At 38.6% G+C, this 5144-nt stretch overlaps 1 pseudogene across 1 annotated transcript; it reads left to right on the top strand.

The window, feature by feature from the left end:
• Nucleotides 1-266: 266 nt before the first annotated feature.
• Nucleotides 267-4551, top strand: LOC124827568 (putative LRR receptor-like serine/threonine-protein kinase At1g63430; annotated as a pseudogene). The gene is made up of 11 exons (XR_015786165.1): nucleotides 267-481; nucleotides 1215-1425; nucleotides 1566-1709; nucleotides 1801-1950; nucleotides 2593-2706; nucleotides 2783-2850; nucleotides 3135-3387; nucleotides 3483-3688; nucleotides 3788-3923; nucleotides 4003-4160; nucleotides 4331-4551. The product of XR_015786165.1 is annotated as a putative LRR receptor-like serine/threonine-protein kinase At1g63430 (transcript).
• Nucleotides 4552-5144: the final 593 nt, after the last annotated feature.

The following is a 5144-nucleotide window of genomic DNA, read 5'->3' as shown; positions in this document are numbered from 1 at the left end:
CAACAAATAATTTAAATTTAAAATTTAAAGTAAGAAGCAAAAAGAAAACCATAAAATAAAATAAAAAAAGGTTTTAAAAAGAAACTCCCTCCTTTTTTTTAAAGGTTTTAAAAAGAAACTCCCTCTTTTTTTTAAAGGTTTTAAAAAGAAACTCCCTCCTTTTTTTTAAAGGTTTTAAAAAGAAACTCCCTCCTTTTTTTTAAAGGTTTTAACTATGCCTAGGAGGGAGTTCGAAAAAGCAAAGCCAAAAAGCTGTTTCTTCGAAATTCATCTTCTCTTCTCCATATGTTCGTTGTGCGATGAACCAAACCAAACGCGGGCTTGTGAGTCTCATACTCTTCCGCGAACACATTTGTCTTCTTTTTTGTTCTTGTCTCAATCTTTATGAATTCTTAATCGCTTATGCTCAACGATTCTTCTGGCATTATCTCCCTTCTGCAAGATCTTCATCTCACTCAGTCTTCTTCCAAAGTTCTCTCAGGTTAGTGGATCCGCTTCACGAACATCTGAACGAGTTGGTAATTTCGTGAGTGTTTCTGTTTTCCCCGTTCTTTTACTCTGTTTTTGTTTTCACCGTTCTTTTTCTCATTTTCGGTTTCGCGGCACGTAATACGGGGATAACCGAAGAAAATGAGGATTGTTGTTTGAAATTTTTTGTTGTCATCATATTGAATTTTAGTTTCTAAGTGAGGCATTTCGAGTTAGTTGATATTCATCTTTTGATTTTTAGGTTTTCAGTGTTTATGATTTTCTTTTTTATACTTTGTCAGATATTTATGTTTGAACTGAAAGTGTTCAAGATAAGATCTATTTGTGTGTGGATGTTGTAGTAATTTAAAAAAGAAGAAAGAAAAAGAAAGGCAAGATTGAAGGTGGAAGACCTTTCAACCTTGAGGGAAGTTGATTAAGCTTGGGTCCATTGAATTAGCCGGGTGGGAGTGTGGATGTGTTAGGTTAATGATTTTGAATTTTACAGCTTGAAATGCGGTTGAACGTGATGATTCGATGAGGACTTTAAAGCATGGAGCAATGGACTAGAGGAATGGAGAGTAGAGTGTCTATGTGGAGCTAGGGTTATCCTGATTAAGTCATTCATTGGGGGCCTTGTTTAAAGTTTGAAAGGCCCATTTGTATGGAAAGTTAGCTTTTTTGTTTTTTCGCAATTTGCACTTGCCGATGGTAACCTTTTTTGTTAATGGCAATTCGCAATCTAGTGTCCTGCCTGCCTTCCAGTCCATCAAGTCATTACCCTCCGAGTTCAAGTTTGCCAACAATCCAAACCCTCTGGTTGTGGAAAAACATGGAGATGTCAAATGTAGACACACCAATCCAATTTGATGAAATGGTTTTGAGAAACATATCAGGATCATCATTAAAGGGGTTTCTTGCACCAGAGTTGGGGCAACTCACCCACTTGCAAGAACTGTATGTTCACCCTTTCTCCTAGCCGTACTTCATCCTGAAAAGTGAAAACCTGTGGCTTGGCCATCATATTGTGATTATTACTTGGCTTGGTTCTGGTATATCATGGCTGAAGCTGATTTCTGGTTCTTTTGTTTGTGCAGAATTTTGCACGGAAACAATCTCATTGGAACAATACCTAGAGAATTGGGCGACTTGAAATATCTCAGGGTGCTTGATCTAAGAATGAATCAGTTAACAGGACCAATTCCTCCAGAGTTTGGAAATCTAACTCAAGTTGTGAAAATGTAAAAGAAATTTAGTATAAACTTCCTGAATAGAAAAAAAATAAAAATGATTGACTCTCCTACTTATTCAAATGTGTTTGCATTCTTGTAGAAACTTGCAGTCCAACGGGTTGACTGGTAGGCTACCTCCAGAGCTTGGAAACTTGAGATTCCTTCAAGAACTTCAGCTGGATAGGAATAGACTTCAAGGGCCTATTCCTGCTGGCGATAGCTCAAATTTTGCTTCAAATATGCATGGAATGTGAGTGTAATTTTACAATCGAGTTATTATAGTTTGGTCAGGGATTCAGTATTCTTATTCACGTAGTTCTTTCCTAACCTGGTTGATAAAACACTTCCTTTTCATAGTACGGATGTAGACTATAGGACTGTAACGCACCTTTATATATGTTGTACGTAGCCATGATTGAACGAGCTAGTATTTGGTCTTGTATGCAATTAAATTGATGCAAATTACTGTTTCACGTTTGAATGTTACTTCTTTCATCACTCGTGTCGTGACTACTGCAAATGAGAAATTTGTTCCTTTTATATATATATATATATATATATATATATATATATATATATATATTATCATGCATTAGATTTATCTTGAAGATTGTTGTTGTGAAGGAGATATTATGGATACATACAAAATGGAATGGGATAATCTATTATTGGCAATAAATGACCATTGTCAAGTTTTCAACTTGTTCAGGAGCCGTTCAAAAGAATTTCATTAGGGAGAGTTAAACGTCCATTGGGTTATGAAACAACTTGTATCTGTTGTGGCTGAAAAACCTGCAGTCAGATTCAACATTAAGTGTAAAAGATCAAGTTATACCGGTCAAAATTTGAATTTTTTTAATCTGCCTCTAATAAATTTGTGTGACTTCTTCAGGTATGTGTCCAAGGAGAATGTAACTGGCTTCTGTCGTTCGTCTCAGTTGAAAGTAGCAGACTTCTCATATAATTTTTTAGTTGGTAGCGTACCCAAATGCTTGCAGTATCTTCCGAGTTACTTTTTGATACTCTGGTCATGTTGACATTCTACTCCTCCACTATATTTAGTAATCATATACTATGTCTGGCAGGTTAAGCTTTCAAGGGAATTGCATCCAGAGCCAGGATATAAAGCAGCGACCTCCTATACAGTGTGGTATGTATTGACATTACCTTTCAAGAACTCAGGTTGAAGGCATTAATTAAATGTCTCTTCATATTTGAATTATGCCAAAGAAATGAAAGGAGCTGAGTCTTGACTTAATTGTGAAGTGGCTTTCATGGATATTCCCTTTGTATTCCTCTTTTTAAAACCCAAGCAGGTGTTGAGAATAGATCTATGTATTCTTTATAGATAAGAATTTTGTCAAATCCAATATACGCTGAACAACACTTGCTTCTTCCAATCTTATGTTCTAACACTGAAATTTTATTTCATAGCGGGTGCTTCTCCTGCCAGTGCCAAGAGTCAGCCAGTGGTGAATCCAAGTCACCAACCAACTGAATATGTAGCATCACGGAGCGTCAAAACCTGTTTGGCTTTTGGCTCTAGAAATAGTAACTGGGACTATGGTGGGCTCTCTCTTTCTGGTTGCTGTTCTTGCTGCTTTTCAGAGATCTAACAAAAAATCATCTATCATTATTTCTTGGAAAAAATCTAGAAGCCAGAAAGATCAGACGGCAGTATATATAGGTATGTAAATTCTCTTTTTCTGATTTCCCAACTTTCTATTTACATCTAATAGTTCTAGAGCTGTTTTCAACATAATCGGTTCTATTAAAATGCAGACCCTGAGATGTTGAAGGATGTGAGAAGGTATAGCAGACAAGAGCTTGAAGTGGCCTGTGAAGACTTCAGCAACATAATTGGGTCCTCACCAGACAGTGTGGTTTACAAGGGAACAATGAAAGGTGGACCTGAGATTGCTGTGATTTCCCTCTGCATCAGGGAGGAGCATTGGACAGGATATCTTGAGCTCTATTTTCAGAGAGAGGTAAATGGAAATTTTCCTATGGCAACAGCCTGCAAGAATTTGCAGGCAGATAGTTGTCCCAATCTTTTAATATTTACTTATGCTATTAATGCCATTCAGGTGGCAGACTTGGCAAAGTTAAATCATGAGAATATAGGAAAACTACTTGGTTACTGTAGAGAAGACACTCTATTTACAAGGATGTTGGTTTTTGATTATGCTTCAAATGGGACACTTCATGATCACCTTCATTGTTGTAAGTCAAATTTCTCAGCTGGCGTACAAGTAACATGTCTTAAGCGTTTCATTCCTTCAACATGTAATTGTGACTGCAGATGAAAAAGGATGCCAATTCTCATGGACACGGCGTATGAAGATTGCCATAGGCATTGCGCGTGGACTCAAGTATTTGCATACCGAAGTGGAGCCTCCATTTACTATCTCAGAACTGAATTCTACTGCTGTATACCTTACAGAAGAATTTTCCCCTAAGGTGCGGTCACTAGTAGTTCAAATCTTCAAATTTACCGGATACAGTTGTGTTCATATCTTCTTGCTGTCAAGAATGAGCAGAAATAAAGTAACTTTCACCTATGTTTATATAGTATAATGTTTTGGAGATCCAAAAGCTTGCTTATTCATTGTCATGAACCTGAATTGCAGCTGGTCGATTTTGGAAGTTGGAAAACAATTCTTGAAAGATCAGAAAAGAATTCTGGTTCCATTGGCAGCCAAGGTGCTATTTGCGTTCTTCCAAACTCCCTTGAAGCATGCCATCTTCCTAACCCCTAAACCCTAAACCCTAAACTCTAAACCCTAAACCCTAAACCTTAAACCCTAAACCCTAAACCCTAAACCCTAAACCATAAACCATAAACCCTAAACCCTAACCCCTAACCCCTAACCCCCTAACCCGAAACCCGAAACCCGAAACCCGAAACCCGAACCCGAACCCGAACCCGAAACCCGAAACCGGAACCCCGAAACCCCGAAACCCCGAACCCCGAAACCCCGAATCCCCGAAACCCCGAAACCCCGAAACCCCGAACCCCGAAACCCCGAACCCCCGAACCCCGAAACCCCGAACCCCGAATCCCCGAAACCCCGAATCCCCGAAACCCCGACTCCCGAACCCCGAACCCGAACCCCGAACCCCAAACCCTATTTAAAGCCTAAACCCTAAACCCTATTTAAACCTTAAACCCTATTTAAACCCTAAACCCTATTTAAACCCTAAACCCTTTTTAAACCCTAAACCCTTTTTAAACCCTAAACCCTTCTTAAACCCTAAACCCTTTTTAAAGCCTAAACCCTTTTTAAACCCTAAACCCCTTTTAAACCCTAAACCCTTTTTGAATCCTAAACCCTTTTTAAACCCAAAACGCTAGACCCTACACCCTACACTCTAGACCCTAGACCCTAGACCCTAGACCGTAGACCTTAGTCCCTAGACCCAACATCCTAGACCCTAGACCCT

This window comes from Vigna umbellata, chromosome 4 (assembly GCF_029865625.1).
Source record: "Vigna umbellata cultivar VRB3 chromosome 4, Vumbellata_1.0, whole genome shotgun sequence".
Lineage (NCBI taxonomy): Eukaryota > Viridiplantae > Streptophyta > Magnoliopsida > Fabales > Fabaceae > Vigna > Vigna umbellata.
This window is presented reverse-complemented; position numbering and strand designations above follow the sequence as displayed.